The sequence below is a fragment of the Alexandromys fortis genome, unplaced genomic scaffold (assembly GCF_014885135.2).
Source record: "Alexandromys fortis isolate MF-2015 unplaced genomic scaffold, M_Fortis_MF-2015_v1.1 scaffold_88, whole genome shotgun sequence".
NCBI lineage: Eukaryota > Metazoa > Chordata > Mammalia > Rodentia > Cricetidae > Alexandromys > Alexandromys fortis.
The window spans coordinates 317,567-334,902 of record NW_026067961.1 but is presented as its reverse complement, the minus strand read 5'-3'; the positions used below and the strand labels follow the sequence as shown (position 1 = coordinate 334,902).

Genomic DNA, 17,336 nt, shown 5'->3' with positions numbered 1-17,336 from the left:
GAAGGATCCAGGCTTGGAGAGGCTCAGCCCACGGGCTAGTTCTGTAAAAGCCCCACCCTGTGTCCACCCAGACTTCCTCCGCCTGACTCCATGTGCCCATTGTTAAGTGCTTTCTGCTTGGCTGCACAGGTTTGTGTGGTCTTGGGGGGGGTGACTGTTGGCATAGCAGGCAATGTCCCCTGTGTACACCTGCCCTGGATTATGCAGGGCTCAGGGTAAGGGGCATGGTCTGTCCAGCCTGGGTTCGCCTCTCTGGGATCTGCCTGATCTATGCACAACATCTGGGCAAAGCTCCGTCCTTCAGACTGCTCACTCCAGCTCAGGGGAGGTGGCAAAAAGTATGACTTCTGCCCCCCCAGCATCTGGTGGGGCTTTAATAAAACTCGCACCCCAGAGGGACAGTCAGTGGGGATCCAGAAGAACAGATAAACACGGGTCCACCTATGGGCTCTCTGAACTGCCACCTCCAAGGTGTGACAGCCTCCTGCCATGCAGGGCACCAGGTGTGAAGGGGGAGGAGCGCCTCTGTGGGTACTACCAGCTGGGTTCTGCCAGGAAAGGCCCTTGGCCCTGCTGCCTGGCACCCTTAAAGGAGCAGCCTCCCTTCTTCGCTGTTTCTGTGCTCTGGCTTTTTTTTTTATATATATCAGAGTCACTCTGTCCTGGGCTATAGGAGCTGCCCCTCTGGGTAGATACTCTGTCTCTCATTGGCACACAGCCTGGGTACAACTCCAGGGTCTATGTGCATCCCACTGAAAGATCCGAGCAAGAAAGATGCCCTTCCTCTGGGTATGTATTGGCTGATGAGGTCATTCTGGAGCACAGGTGGGTTCCGGGACAGTCACACGGGGGCACCAGAGGCCGGGGAACCACAGCAGAGAGAAACCCCAGGAAGGCGCCCACAGCTGAGCTTCATGTGTTTCCTCCAGGAACTAGCAAAGGAAAAAGAAAAGAAACTGAGGCAGGGAGAGAGAAGAAAAAACAAGAGGCGGGGGCGAAAGAGATGCTCCCATGAGTCAGGTAGGTGACAAGGTCCCTGGAGAGCGACCCAGAGTGGGGCTACCTTCTCCCTGATGGACAAAAGGCCCTGAGCCTCCCTGGAGAAGTTGGGTGAAACCTAAGTTCACATTGCCATGAATAATCCATCGCATAGTCGGCTCCACCCCCTCCCCCATGAAGCCAGGAGATGAATCCAGCACCAGGGCCGCGATTAAAAACGGTGATTAAAGCCCACCAGGCACATGTTAATTTGCTCGGATGATGATCTCTTTTTCTCTGGGCATTTTGGCAGAATTCCGCTCAGAAAGCGTTTGGCCTGGCTGGTCGCTTGCAGGGAGACTCCCCGGGAAAGAAAGAGCCTGTGACCTTAAAGGGGTTAGGAGGCTGGAGAAGTTTAGTCTTCTCCTTTGAAGAGGACCACCAGACAGACAAGGGCAGGGTACACACCCGGGGGCTCCTGCTGTGACAATGTTCCTTCAGCATGAGCTCCACATTCAGATAAGGGGGGGACTTCCATGTGCCCGCAGGCCAAAAGGTTCTGCCAGACCTGAGCTCCTCTGTAAGGGGACTCTGCTCCCTGGGGACCGTTCTCACCTTCCGGATCTAAGTGCCTTCCCCTTGCCCTTATCTTTAGAGACAGGCAGGAGGATGATACACCCCGAGAGGCCTTTAGAAGAACAGAACCTCTTCCTTCTCCTCAGAGTTTCATGAAAACACCACATGTGTGTTCACACATACCCCCGGTCTGCCCCTTGTTCACGGCTATGTACTAAGAGCTCATCCGGCCTAGCCGTGTTATGCACAGCTTACAAGGTCACCCTAGGCACCAAAGGGCCTGCTTCTGGTTTCTCAGCTGTAAGCACTTTTGCCCTACAGCTTTGACAGAGGTCAGAGAGGCCAGGGGGCTCTAGTGTCCCACAGTGAATGGCAGCAGTCTGGGGAGAGCCGGGCCCCGACTCCCCTGACATTGCTTTTCACTTAGGCTCCTAGTTTATCTGAAGGGTATGAAGTAGCTCGCAAGCGAGCGTGCGTGCATACACACACACACACACACACTCACACCCGGTCCTGCATGGGAGTATCTCCATCTTTCAGTGCCGTAGGAAACCTGTGGGTGGCGCAAGGCACAAGTTAGGCTGGCCAACTCAGCTGAGACTGGGTCCTTGGGCTGAGGACCTGGGTAGGGTAGAGAGGAGGCTGGGCTATCCTAGGAAACAGCACCAGACCTGCAAATGCCACCACAGAGTCAAGCTCAGCCAGGAAGGGATGTGGCAAGCAGTGCCAAGGCCAGGAAACATTACAGATCACATCCTAGAGCTCTACTACCTACGAGCATCTGCTGGAAGGCTATGCTTCTCCGGCCTACTTCCCACCCAGCATCCAGGGAGAACCAGCAGCCTGGGAGAGCAGGGGCCAGCCTGGAGCCTTGAGCTGAGGCTTTCCTTCCACGGAAGAAGAGGAGTCCTATAGGTGGGAGGCAGGACCCTCTCTGTGGCCCACCAGGCCACAGGCAGAAGGGCCAAGTCTCTTCTAGTGACCATCACTACAAAAAGGGGACCTGGGAGCATTGGCTCCACGGTTCTGGGGTCATTAGCTCTGCCTGTAGATGGGCAACAGCTGCCACTTTCCAATAATCTCCAGAAACAGAAGGCCAGGAGAAAAAACGCATCCCCAAACTCAGCAGAGCGATTCACACCTCTGAAGTCTTTGTGGGGCACCTCAGATCTAAACTTCCAACTTCTGTCCTACATAAATCTCCAAGGAAACGCTTCCAGAGGCCAGCTGTGCGCCCAGCTCCGCATCTCTTCAATGGTCACTGCACAGAAGTCTGCGCACGTCACTAGGAGACAGGCACAGGGTAGGGGCCCTAATGAGGCCCCAGTTCCGCTCCCGTGAGTCCCTCTTAGAATGCCCAAATCAGGAAGGCTCAAGAAACCACTGATTTCAATCCCTTTCCTTTCCAGAGAGAGAAACCCTCTGGGGTGGACTGGTCCCATTGTCACTTTGACCCTGCTGAGCCCTGGAGTGTGAGCACCAGGGTCCGCTGACGTGGACTGTAATTACCTCAGAAGTGCTGGATAATGTTGTGCAGGCCCCTCGGGTATCAAGTCAGTGCCGACAATCCTGCGGCTGGGAGGGACATGGGCCCCGCAGCCTGTGCCTAAGACGTTTTATTAATTATTCAACACCAAATCCAATTTCGTGTTGTCTCTTGCCTTGTCTGAGAGTTCTAACGATGTTACCACCTCTAGTGAGGAACCAAAGCTGCTTCAGGGGATGAGGTAGGATCCCCCAAACATCCCACAGCCTCCCCCCCCCCACGGCACACTCCGCATACCAGAACAGCTGAGCAACCTCCTGACCTGGGTAGCAGGTGACAGAATGTGGAAAGTAGTGTCTCTAGTACAGAAGACCCCCGCTGCCATGGTCATCAGGTCCCCTCATGGACTCGCACTAATACTGACGAGCCCAGGTCCTCATTCTCGGGATGAATGCTTCAGAGGGGTATGTGGCCTCAAGAGAACTGGCCTGACCACAGTTATCCAATTACCATAGCTTCCCCAAAGTGACCACAGTTGCTTTAGAGTGACCACAACAGCTCCAATGACCATAAATGCCTCGGAGTGACCACAGCTGCCCCCCAGTGAACACAGCTGTCCCAGTGACCCTGGCCGTCCAGGCTGGCCATATCTACCCCATTGATCACAACTGATTGCCCCAGGGACCACAGCTGCCTCGGACTAACCAATTAGGAGACCGGCACTCTAGGTCTGGCGAGCCCACCTGCCCTACCCCCAAGCCGAGTGGAGTCAGGTTCAAAAGAAACATCACTCGATTCCAAGGCAGACAAAGAAACAAGACAAAGCAGAAACAGCCAGAGGTGGGATCCACGGGGGAGGGAGGCAGCACAAGGAGAAGGGATGCTCTGACCAGGTTAAGGGTTGTTGAGGCCCTCAGGTTGGTACCCAGGGCCCATGGACTGCAGTGAACACAGATACCAGCAGTCTGGGTGATGAGGGGAGAGAGGCAGGGAGCATAAGCCTGGGCAGCTGGAGGGCCAAGAGGTTTTAGAAAGGGTTTGGCCTAAATTGTCACAACCACGGGTGCTGACCCTGCCCCCCCCCCCCCCAGTGCTACAGGCCTGGCCATATAGGCAGGCAGCATCTTGCTTGCACCAAAGGCATCTGCAGCCACAGCATGTATCCATTGTGGGAGGGCCTCTTAGCCTTGCTCAGGCACCAAAGGGAGGGGTCCGGCCTAGGTCAATGGGTCAGAGCCCCGCCTGGAGTGGCAGTAGCCTGGATAGAGCCAAAGTGGGCAGACACTGCCCTGGCAGCTCCCCCTGCCTCCCTGCACCAGCCTGACCTAGATTCTGTGCCCGTGTGCAGCAGCGATGCGGAGCTGCGGCCAGCCTGGCACTGAGACAAGTGGGTAGGATACAGAGCCAGTAGAGCCACATGGCCACCAGCATGGACCCAAGATACACTTGGTGTGGGGTTCCATGTGTGCTGCCCACCCTTCCAAATCCCTCCCTCTCTGGGGCCCTAAGGCCCCTGCCTGAGAAGCTCTGAGGAGCCCTTGGCTTCCACTCTGTGGTCTGGCCCCTACCCAAGCACCTGCTAGAGGAAGAGAAGACAGAGGAGGGCAAACCCTCTCTGCCATCTTCTTCCCGCTCCGGCAGCTCTGTGGTTAGAGCGAGAGGTCCTAGACTGTGAAGCCACAAGGCCTGCCGTGGCCATTCCTCAGCTCAGCTCCAGCAGCCCCAGATGCTGGCCAGAGACCTACAGCCTCTGCTCAAAAGCAGGTCAGCTGACCCCACAGGACTGGCATCCTGCACCACAGGGCCGTATGACCAGCATCTGGTCTTATATGCCCGTGTGACACCCTATGACCCCTGGATATATAAATCAATCAAAAATCCCTCAAAACCGAGAAGTATGCGCCCTGCATGCAAATGTATGCAAATGTATGCAGATGTGCCCTTGCTCCCTAGTTCTCAAGCCTGAGGGGTCCTCCAGGCCACAGGATCCCCCATTTCAGGGCCAGAGACGGCCAATCCAGTGTCTCTTCTTGTTCTTCTCCTTTCTGCCTATTCCTCGGCTGTCACCATTTATTAAGCACCTGCTGTGTACAGGCATTGCTCAGGGCTAGGAAGGCAGTAACACGGTCCTCAGAAGCAGCCCCGCGTCCTGGGGGCTCCTGTCTGGGCTGGCAGGGCTGTTGCAGTGGTTCCACTCTGGACAGAGAGAAGAAGGTAGCCATCCTCAGAGAAGCCAGGGAGAAAGGGGCCTCCTCCCTGGAGATCAGTGGGCACTGGAGGACTAGTACAGGGGGTTCAGACTGGGGTATGGGCTGGGTACCTCGGACCAGACCTGGAGCCAGAGGTGAGGAAGTTGAGGGCATGCCATTGCCAGCAGGACACCGTCAGTACAAAAGAACACTTGGCATGGGACTTAGCTCAGAGTACACACTCAGAAAGTGCACAGCCATAGGACCCTGCTCTTGGCCATCAGCACCTGCCCCTCACCGTACCATGGGATGAATATCCCTACTGATGACGATGGCCTGAAACTATCCTCCAATGCTGGGCTTCCCATGCCAATCTCGGCGCAAGCTCCAACACTTCCTCTGGAAACTGCTCACCAGTGCCAGTGGTAGAATTTAAAATACTGAGTGGTAATTCATACATTCAAAACAAAAAAACAGGATACACAGGCCACAGCATGCCTGTGGTCAGTGGGAAACTGGTTACCACATTCCACGAAGCCACAGAGAGTAGAACTCTAAGTCTGTGTGCCAGGTCGTCCTTGATGGGCTGTAAGGGCTTTGCAAACTGGCTGGGCTCCCTGCTCAGCCCTGCTGCCCACCGGAGTCCCAACCCCAGAGTGGCTGCAGGGAGAGGGGACTGGGTCCCCAGGAGGCAGCAGTCCAATGGTACTGAAGACATGGGGCGCCATCACCATGTTCCTAGGCTGCCTCTCCAAGGGTATAAATACATATAAACACATATCCTGCCCTACGTGTGCCATCCCCACCACCTCGTCTGTAGACAGTGGCTTGGTAATGTAAAAACAGAGGCTAAAGGTGAAGCGGCCCTGGGAAAACAAGAAGGGAGTGAACCTTAGCCGTGGAACCATTTCTGAGAGACGTGTCTTTGAAGAGGCTGTGCCCACGTGGCACGACGGTCCGTTTGGGTCTTCCCTGGAAGCACAGCCAGTGGCCACACTACATGGGACCTTGCACACGGCCAGCTCTTTCATATTATTTGTGCAATGATCCTCCCCGAATATCGACCCAAGCGGCAAGTCTTTGCCGCTCAGCCAAGAAACATACCTACGCATCTTCCAAGAGCGGCTAGAAGGAAGCGGTTGGGCTAGGTGAGCAGAGTTCACCAATGGTCAGTGTGAACAGACCTGGGAGGTATGAGCAAGACACAGCTCAGGGAAGGGGTTTAAGCAAACAGGTGAGGGAAAACGCGGACACACAACTGAGGAGTGGAGAGCGAGCATGGAAACACAGCTTAGATGAGTTGGCAGACACGGAGCTCGCAGGGAGCACTCTCAGGCTTATCCGGTCCTTGAGACCCATGCACCATTGTTGAGGTGCTCAGCCTCCACAGCCAGTAGGATCTGATTTTTTTCCCCTCACTCCCAGCAGCCAAAGGCCTGGGTAAAGCCACTGTTTCCCACCAAAGCATCTATTCTCAGTCCCACCAGGGCCAGGTATTCAGCCTGACTCCCAGGAAGCCAGCCAGATGCCCTCAACCCTAACCATCCGTTCCCCTTTGCCGTGTGGGTCCTGGGTCTAGGTGAGACATGCTATTCTCTTTGCCCCACGGCTGTCACCGCACCACACCTTCACACACATTCACCCACAGTGCATGGGGACTCTCCATTTGATCTGCCTACCCCCGGTGCCAGCCCCTCTCCTTGCCCTCTGCCCGGCCCCAACCATGTGCCACCTGCAGATGGCGTGGGCCCAGCAGCCACCCAATGTAACACAGGCAAATGTTTATTTTTTTTCCTTTAGTGGAGAGAGAGAGAGAGAGAGAGAGAGAGAGAGAGAGAGAGAGAGAGAGAAATCCTGTGAGTCACTGGGAGTATTCAAGCAGAAGGCTGAGGCCAGCAAGCCAGAAGCCGCTGGGTAGAAATGGAAACATCCTCACCCCCACCCCACCCCAAGGCTGCAGGTGCCTGGCTCTGGCAACCACTCAAGGTAAACTTGTCATTCGCTCATGGCTAGACATTCTAAGAAAGCTGCCACCTTCAGAGACACTTACCTGACTGACACCGGTTCCTGGAGTGTGAGGGAAAGGAAGGAATGCCTATAACCATGCAATAGGAGCCCCAAGAGAAGACACACGGTTAGGGAGACTGAGGCAGAGGTGCCTCACCCAGTTATCACAGCCTGTGGAGCTGCTTTCGGGACACTCTCTCTCTCTGGTCCCACTTCAAGCGGAACAGGAGGTATCTTATGAGGACGGTATCCATAAGAGCCAGACTTCATTCCTATCCCTGCTGGTGATTGGTCAGTTCAGTTTGACCCCCTGATATCCCTGGGTACTTCTGATCACAGAATACCCTAGACCACAGCAGGATACCTAAGGGGCTTGCAGCTACACCTGAATGTCTGAGGACTGGACATAATCAGGTAGGTTTTAGGAGCAGCGCTGTGCCCTAAGAAAGGAAGCAATAGGCTGGAATAGAAAGCCTGACCAAGAGCTGTCGGAGAGGTACAGCCATCCCTCATAGCCCTGGAGCCAAGGCATGAGTCAAGGGGCGGAGGTCTCTTCCAAGTGAGGGTTCCTCGCAGCCCCTCTTCTTCCCCAGGAAGGACGCAAGGATTGTCCTGTTCACAGTGGGAACTAGTCCTACACCAAGATTCCTGTACAAGCCCCATTCAGAGGAAAGCCCAGCTCTCTGGTTTCAGATGGGAAAATGAAGACCCAGAGGTGGAGGTTTGCTTGCAGTCACTAGCCGTGGTAAGAATGTATAGTGTCTAGGCACCTCTTCTAATGTACCACCTTGTCCATATGATCCTTTGACCTGCAAGGGTCAAGTGTCATCTAAGGTCCATAGGGTCCAGCCTGGCTTGTGCTGCCGGAAGGCGCCACCTCTGTGACCTCATGTGCTCCTGGGGCAGAGGCAGCAGTGACGTCTGAGTCATGCCTGTAGCTTTTTAAGGCTCAGCTGACTGCAGGGGTAATTTAGGTTTTTTGAGGAGACGCAGGAACACACGGCAGAGAACAGGGTATGGAGACGCCAGCCATAGTGGGATGCTTTTGCACCCTGCCCTGGTCTGCAGTTCCTTCCTGAGGAAGAAGCCTGCCCTTAAGTCCTACAAGGGCTGTACAGAAGCTGGCCACCAGGAATGGTGTGTTTGCAGGATGGCAGAGATGAGGTTCCTTGGGCTTTGCTGAGAAGCTGGGAGTGAGTGCCCTTGAGAGGGGGCCGATCTCTAGACACTTCCAAAGAAGGAAGTCCGGCAGCTCCGCTCTGCTCCAATATCACCTGGAGTCAGGGAGAGGAGGCTCAAATTGGAGAGGTCCCCGGAAGAAGACATCTAAGCTGGGGCCAAGTGCTGATATGAGACCTGGTTCTGATGACCCAAAGAGACATAGGTGGATTCACTCTGAATCCCACTTCCCAAATCACTTCAAGTCCCCACTTCCCAGCCTCATGATCCCCAAGTTGCATTGTCTCCTTTCAAACAGAATATAATAATTCCCAATAATGCCAAGCCCAAAATAACACCCCAGTGTGAGGCTTGCAGAGCTCTGGGGGGAGAATGGGACTGACTCAAACACAGCTGCAAGTCGCTTTAAAAATACACGGAGGCACACACAAACACAGGCATACGTGAGCATTGCCTGGAAGGATGTTTGCCTCCACCCACGGGCCCTGCTCAACAGGTACGCAGGGTGAGGCTGGGGACATGAGGGAGGGGGACCCTACTCCTCACTCCCTGGGGCTCGAAGGAAGGCAAATGAGAGTCTCCTGTTGTCCCAGAGTCTCCTGGCCAGATCCCCTCACCCAAGGGTACCCAGCACCTGCGTACTTGGCACGGAACACTACATCAAAGAAGAGACCAGCTCTCGGTTGCTCTCAGGCCAAAGGGGACGTTGCTGGCACCTTTACTTTTGGGGTTGGGGGCAGAGACAGAGCGGTGGAAGGATTGACAGGCATCAAGTATTCAGCCAGCAGGTGGTTCCAGGGTCTACTGGCCTTGACTCCTACACCATGAGAACCTGGGCAGGCTGGCCCCGGGGTATTGCACACAGTGCTGGCACAGATATGAACAATAGGAAGGAACGCAGTCTGTTCCCACAGCTAAACATCCTGGGACCTGGACCAACAGAGGCTGTGGAAAGGAGCCAATATATGACCGCCCGCTCTTGCCCTCAGTTTCCCCACTTGAAACCCAAGCCGCTATGAACTCTAGTCTGAACAGCAGGCTCGTAGGGAATACTCCCTACTCGTGAAAAGGACAGACAGCTCCAGGAACCTAAAGTCACTCAGTCACTCCAAATGAGGCACGGGGACAGGCCAGCAATCTCAAAGATTGAAACTACTGAGCAGGAGTCAGGATGCTGAGTGGGCTGGGCCAGGGCAACAGCCTGGAAGTGACAAGCCCTGGGAGCTGCTGGAGAAACTCATCAGAGCCATTCTCCAGACTCGGGGATTCATTTGCACGGGAGCTCCAAGGTTCGATAAGACTCTACCAGGAAAGCTCAGGGTTAGCCATTAGACCACCCCTGTCTGGTAATGCAGGGGGTAGTGTCCACTCAGATAGGGTTAGCCGTCAGACCATCCCTGTCTGGTAATGGGGGGGTATCCATTCAGGGTGTGCCGTCTCAACCCCAAAAGGAATGGTCTATGGCCTCGGTCCTCTACAGCCCACTCCAGAGAGCAGCCACCACACCACATGAGGCCACCCAGCCACTTTCTGAGTAAGGTAGAGAGCAGAATAGTTGTCCCCAGTGGCCTTATATGAGACCCCCTTACTGGGGCCACTGGGGCATCCTGAATGCCAACCTAACAATTTATGGGAGAGAGGTCCGGGCATCTGAGCTTGCGTCTCTGGCTGGGTCCACAAAAGCCCTGAAAGAGGAGAAGGAAGAGCAGGGCAGAGCTGGCCATGGAGAGCAGTTGGGGAGGAAAGAAATGCTCGGCTGGACTCATAGCCAAGACAGCTCTCTTCACCTGTCATCTGTGAGCAATGACAGTCTAACAACAGGATCGTTATCCTGGTAATCAGGTCTATCCCTGCTCACCAAGTCTCAGAATCCACTGAGGGCCCTGCACCAGCAGGCACTGGCCAGAGGGGTTGCTGGCCCATGAAGACTGTAAAGAAAATTGCGGAGGAGAATGGGCATGGATGCATCACTCAGGCCTGGATGGCACAGGCTGTCTCCACCTTGGGGAAGGCTGCCCTTTCAGCACTGTTCCTGCCCCAAGCGAGCGCCAAGGGCCCCTAAGCCAAGGCTAGCATTTGCCCCTCACCTACCCAGGCCACAGCTACCTCTGCTGCCCTGAAATTTTGCTGTAAACAACAGCCCCACTGCTTAAGAAGTGAGCCACAGGCCTGACCTGAGAGCTGTTGCTCAGAAACTGGCGGAGCGTGAGATTTGCTTCATCGCAGGGTGTCTTGTCAGGCCTGCAGCAGCAGGAGTGCAGGCCTTAGCCTGTGGGCACTGGTCAGAGCACACACAGGCTCAGCAGCAGGAGCGCTGGCCTTAGCCTGTGGGCCCTGGTCAGAGCACACACAGGCTCAGCAGCAGGAGCGCTGGCCTTAGCCTGTGGGCCCTGGTCAGAGCACACATCACCTCAGGTAACCCAGACTCTCAGCAGCTGCTGCCCCACTGCAATCTTGGGGCACAGGAAGTCAGGACCCCTTGGCCTTAGCTGAGCTGCACCAGCTGAATTCACTGATGGAGGCTACCGCTGACAGACACAGTGATGAAGGGCTACCAAGCTCTTCACGAATCCCAGGAAAAGAACAGTAGGAGCCAGAAGCGGAATGTGGCTCTTTTCTCCCTCGTGAGAGAACTGAGCTCTGGGACAGAGGAGCTGACAGAGGAAGGAGGTCCCTGTCCCCCCACAGGGCCTGGCTTTAGACCCTGTGGGGGGCACCCTTGATAGAGCCACTTGCTTTCCAGCATGCCCAGTCCTCACAGCTCTTCTTCCAGGCACAAAGGGAAGCACACATAGCAAGTGCCTACTCTATCCATAGACCCTTGTCCAACCCTCCACAGGGTCTCGAGACCCCAGCAAGTCCTTTCCCCTCCAGACTCAAGTTCCTCATCATCAAGATGGGGCCAAGACAGGACCAGCTATAAACACACACATAAGGTGACCTCTGTCTCGTGTGCACCATCGTGGAGCATGGTAACTCAGGTCATGCTCTGAGCAGAGGAAGCAGCAGTGCCGAGAGGGTTAGGGGGTGGGCCTGTTATTCTTTGTTTTGATAAATAGTTCCAACTTTTGTCAGCTTTCAGGAACCGGACCAGTAAGAAGTGGGGTGGGTGGATGTGGCCCAAAGCAGGATGGGGTGACCAGCTGTGGAACACTCAGCTGGGGCTTGGGGGAGGAGAGGGATGGAAACCAGCAAGGTCTCTTCCTGGCTATTTCCCTGGTCCGGCCCTTGGACAGTAAGCTCAGACAGGACCCCCTGAGGGAAGCCTCTCTCAGGGTTCCATGGAACTCATGGCCATCCAAGTAAGGGCTTTTACTGTGCATTGCTGTGAATGAGACCGGAGACCAAGAAAGACCATCTGAAGACCTAGGAGGCTGGATAAGGGAGCTGCCCAGCACCTTCCCTCCCAGAACCAAGATGGACTAGCAGGCATTGTCTTCTGTCCCTATGACACTTCCCTAGGCCTGCCTGTGGCTCTCTTACAGGTACTCTTAAGAGAAGCAAGCTTACCTAGCCTCCTGACACAGCCTAGCCTTCTGCAGTAGCCCAAGCCCCAGTCCCAGCCCCAGCCTCTCTGGCTATAGTTCTAGCCCCATCCTCAGACTCCAGCCCCAGCCTGCCCCATGCTCACAGTTCCACGCCTCAAGATTTGCTAGGAGCAGGGGCAGGTAGATAGGGTAGGCCAGGCAGGAAGGGACAGGATCAAGGACTCCGAGTCCCCACGACAGCCCTTTTCCACAGGCTCACTCCGGGACAACAGCTGCTGCTTTTGAACTGAGATGAAATACTTCCGCAGTGCTGCTCACCCACTGGGCAAGGCCCAGGTGGAGGGACCCGGGCCTCCGCAGCTCCTAGGGAGTCTCTGGCTTGCTCCCCGAGGGTACACAGCCTTCAGTCCAACACGTATCCCAGCTCCTCTCTAGTCTTGGCTTTCTGTAAGCTTGGATGGATATGAGGCTCCCCGTGACTTTGGAGGACAACGGAGCAATACTCCAAACAGCTTGAGGGTGCAGCAAGGGCTGCCCACCACCCCCACTTCCATGCCCAGGGGCACCCCATCCGACGAGAAAACCAGGAAGCCTAGGGTAGGCTCTGTTCCTCTCCTACCCCACCAGCCCGTGGCAGAACACAGCCCTCACTTAACAGACATGGCATTTCTAAGATGACAAAGATCCCGGGCTCAGAATGTGTTTTTTTCTGTGTGTGTGAACAGACACTTCCGTACCAGCATGCAGACGACAGTACCTCCCCTGCAGTTTGGGCCTGAATCATCAGCCAGGATGAGGCCAAGAGCACACCATGGTCCAGCCCAGTGGAACTCAGGGGAATAAGGCCCATCCCCCTACCCCCTCAGAACGGCTGGCACTGGCAGGGTCAACCACAGGTATCCGGTTCCAAGGTGGCTGTCTACCCCTTCTCTAAATCTAGAGGGCCCACAGCAGATCCGGGTCACGTCCCTGGCAGGGCTGTGATCCACAGAAATGGGATGGGATGGACTGTGGTTCCTGGTGACACTTCTTAGGGCTGGAAGAGATAAGGAACAGGCAGGAGGGCCTTACTCTGAAAGCAGGGCTCTATGGAAGTCACCTTCTCCAGCTGCTGGGAGCTAACCAGGCTTCCCCAAGGCCGGCATTGATTGGCACAGCCCTGAAATCTATCTTCATTAGCCGTGTTCTTGGCTACAATTTTTCACTTGTCTCTGGAAGTCTTATCCATTGAAGAGGATACTGTATGTCGTTATGGGGCTGGAGGAGACACATGCGGCTAGGACTCCCTGAGTTAGGACCTAAAACAAAGCCCCAGCAGCCTGCCATCATCTGAAAAGGGTGGGGGGGTGGGCAGTAACCTGACATCTTGGCAACATGAAACTGACCAGGACACCCAAGTTGTGTCCACTGCCTGCCATACAGACCCATCTAAGCTTCATCCCAGACCATGTTCCAGGGACCGGGGGAGGGGAGGGTTGGTAGTATATCCAAGCAATGGGCCCAGAAGACAAGGCTCAAGGGCAGGGTGTCTCCTTGGAGCTCTTTCCCTGGAACCAGGAAGCCCAGGACAGGCAGCACTGAAGCCTTCTAGCAGGTTCCTTGCTTTTTCTAACCACTTTCATGGCCAGTGCCACCTGTCCCCTTCTTACAGATGAGGAAACTGAGCCCTTGGTAACTGACTCCCTCCAGGAACAGAAGAGGTCACCCCTCCTCCACTCCCTCCACAGAGGCTCACTGGAAGGCGGCCGACAGGAGCAGGGACAGGCTGGCCTGCACTTTCCTCGCTTCCTCTGGTAAGTGAGAAGTAGCTGCAGCCTGGTGCAGTGCTGGAGCCAGGCTTCCCAGAGGACGCAAGCTCCAGCCTGTGCCTCCTTAGAAGCACTGTGGAGCCCGAGGGGCCTGTCAGAGCCACTTGGAACAACCTAGGTGGGCCATAGATCCCTGCACCTGCTCTGGACCTTGAACTTGGTTGTGAGCGACTTGACCGGAGCATCTGAGCGAGGAACAGTGTGCCAGGTCTGGGGATTGTGGAGCAAGAAGAGACGCCAGGGAGGACCAGCTTGTTAGTTGGCCCCTTTCGCGTCTGCTTTGCCTCCCAGAAGACCGGCACGTCTCCACTGTGTGCAAGAGGCTCGGGGAATTGATCGGAGTTCTTGGAAAAGTGGGGTCTTTTGTGATTTATTAACAAGGTACCCAGAAGACAGCAACCCTATGGGGGAGGGCCACCAGCAAGGAAGGGAGCCACCTGAAAAATCTCAGAAAGAACCAGAGCCTCAGGCCACCACTACAGACCAAATCCGCCAGCTCCTGTAGTGTCGGTCACAACAATGAAGTAATCACCAGAAGAGCTGTCTCTGCCCCAAGCAGTCTACCTGGATAAGCCCTGGGGACACAGCTGAGCTGGACAAGTGCCACAGGCTTTCCCGGGTATTTCAGAAAAGCCCAGTGGAGATGCTGAGACACTGTGTACAAAGCAACAGTCCCACTCTTCCCAGTAAGTGGCAAGTCATTAGGGTCAAGCTCAAGGGAACTGAGACTCAGAGTCCTAGCATCCATCCTGGCTCAACGCCACTCTCCTATTCACATGTCACAGGTACCTGCAGCTACTGATCAGCCATCTAGGGCCACTGTTCTACAGGAAAGATTTGAGTCTCGGAGGAGCATCGAGGATCAGAGGTGGGATGGGACAGGGTAAGAGGTTCCAGTTCTTCAGCCATTGCCCTCTACCATGTTCAAGGACCATAGTGTGGGCAGCTCTGTCCGTCAGAGGCTGCTACACAACAGAAGACACTGTGGCTGAGCTTACCAAGGTCCAACCTGCCTGTCCAGTCCCAGGCTTGTGGTCTCTACCCTGCTGGGCCCCATCCTGTCTTCCTGGAAAAGCTACTGCCCAGCCTTCATGGCCTTGCCAGGGAAGAACGGATGCTGTGTGTATACCTGGCAGCCCAGGGGCCCAACCTGCTATTTCGAAGTAGACATTGATTGGAGACCTGAAGAAAAGGACATTTGGGAGAACCCAGCTTTTCTCCACTTATCCTAGTAGCCTCTGAAGACAGTGGCAGCCCAGTTAGAGACGAGGGTGGGGAGAACCTGGACTTCCCCAGCTGAATAGCCATGTTCAGACCATCAGCATGCCACAAGCCTGTGGGACTCGGTAGCAGGAGATCTGTGCCCCTGATTCTGGCTCATCAGTGTTGAGTCAGGGAGATGCCAGGGTAGATGGCATGACCACTGATGTGGGCAGAGTGATGACAAAGATGTGTGTGTGTCCCTGGATCCCACAAGTGTGGTTACATTGGGAAAGCATCTCTGCAAATAAGGCTAAGCTGGTGACCTTGAGGTGATGACCCTGAGCACCTGTGGCTATCCAAGGGGCCTAATGTATCAGCAGCCATCCTGGTCCAATGGTAGGTTCCTGCTCACATGTCACATCGGGGACCCGGGGTAAGGTAGGACAGGGCAAGAGGCTCAGGAGCCTTGGCCATGGCCATCTCCAGAGTACAGGGGCCAGGGTGTGGACAGCACCTTCCACCAGGAGCAATGAGCCTCACAGAAGAAAGGGGGAAGGTTCAAGAGACAGAGTGTGGAAGGCAGAACTCAGAGGACACCGAAGAGAGAGGCAAAGAGAGAAGCTGTGCAGACATACGGATGCCAAAGAGGACCATGGCCACAAGATGATGACAGAAGGGCCTTCCCACAGAGCCTTCAGAAGGAGCACGACCCCACCCGCACCTGACACGTCAGGCCTGCAGCCATCAGGACTAGTATCAGTGTGTGGTAGTTGGTTCCAGCAACCCCTTTGATAACCTTCATGCTGGGGTGGACAACTGGGAGTCCCGGGAAGAAGAGTCCAGGCTAGCTGTCATGAAGGCTTTCCTGTAGGGAAGAAAGGTCCCAGCAGCCACAGGGCCCTGAGACTTCCCCAGTCCAGCACAGAGCCGTGTGCTTCCTTAAATGGCCCAGATAGTGCTTGCAGCATCACTGGAGCTGGTGGCTGCCAATGTGACTTTGAAGAGGAGAAAGGGACTCACAGATGGTTAGGTGACCTCCCTGCTCCCATAGCCGGTTAGAAGGATCAGAGCAAACCCATCCTCCAATCCCTGCTGCACACAGGACTCCAAGCTCCTATGCACTACACAAACATCCTTAGTGTCACCTCTGGGCACCTCTGCGTCAGCTCAGGGGGACACTACCAGATGTCATGGCACCCCATGAAAGCGTCAGATCGGCAAGTGACCCCAGTCCAGATCTAGGCTGGCCCATGACAAGAGTCTAAACTGGAGGTTCTGGTACGGCGCTTAGGTTACTGGCCTCCCTGGGTCCTCACGAACCAAGAACCTCAGAAGCTTGTCCTTCACCATCCCCCAGCGACTCCTGCCATTTAGGTTCTCAGCAGATGGGTCATAATTGTAGGTCGTAAGTAGATTAGCGACCCAGAGCTTCAAGCCCCTACACGGTTCGTTTCTCTCATGCCCTTTATGCACATCAGGGTCCCGGGAGAGAGCATGAGCCTCGAGAACGTCAGCGAGCTACAGCCAGCACGCGTGGTGGCACGTGCCTGGAATACCAGCACCTGGGAGGTTAAGGCAGGAAGATTGTCTGGAGTTCAGGGCTAGCCTGAGCTACAAAGTGATACCCTGTTTTGATTCTTTTTTAAAAAAAAAAAAAAAAAGATGCCAGCCAGTTTGCTCCATCCGCAGGCTGACTTGATGCCTCTGCCTTGGAAGTAGGTCTATGTAAGCGTGCAGATTATGCATGTATGTGTAAGCTATATACACATATCCATGTATGTATGTGCCCAGGTATTTGCACAGGTGTTCCAGGATATATAGATATCTCAGAAGATGGGGGAAGGGTGAGGTGACGAAGGCCATGAGTCCACAGGATACAGGCGAACTGGGATCTATGGGGCCTTCTCCAGCAGCCTCTGATGGCAGGAAGAGTCCACTCCATAGTCTCGTTGGCCTCTCAGTCTCTCCAAAGTCCCTCTTGCTTGTCATCAGAAATGACTCCTCCTGACAAGCCCTGCCCACTGGGGTCTGATACCCAGTATGAGCTCAGAAAAAAAAAAAAAGGAACGAGGAGCCTGCTCCAATCTGTGGAGGTGGAGACCCTAGAATTCAGCTTGAAAGTTGCTGGGAGAGGAAAGTGGGGTGGGGAAGGAAGAAGACCAAGGGGCAGGAAACTCTGGACCCAGGGTGGGCACTTCTACTCTCTCCTCAAACCCCTGTTCAGAATTCATCAGGGAGGAGAGTATAGGCATGCACACACACACACACACACACACACACACACACGCTCGCGCGCACGCACACACATGCACACACGCACACGCACGCGCGCGCGCACACACACACATGCATGCACACGCACGCGCGCACACACACACATGCACACACACACACACACGCGCGCGCGCGCGCGCGCGCGCAC

General features: G+C 55.1%; 1 protein-coding gene across 1 annotated transcript in view; it reads right to left on the bottom strand.

The window, feature by feature from the left end:
• Positions 1-17,336, bottom strand: part of Plch2 (phospholipase C eta 2) — a 75,747-nt gene that overhangs the window by 35,286 nt on the left and 23,125 nt on the right. The window lies entirely within an intron of this gene.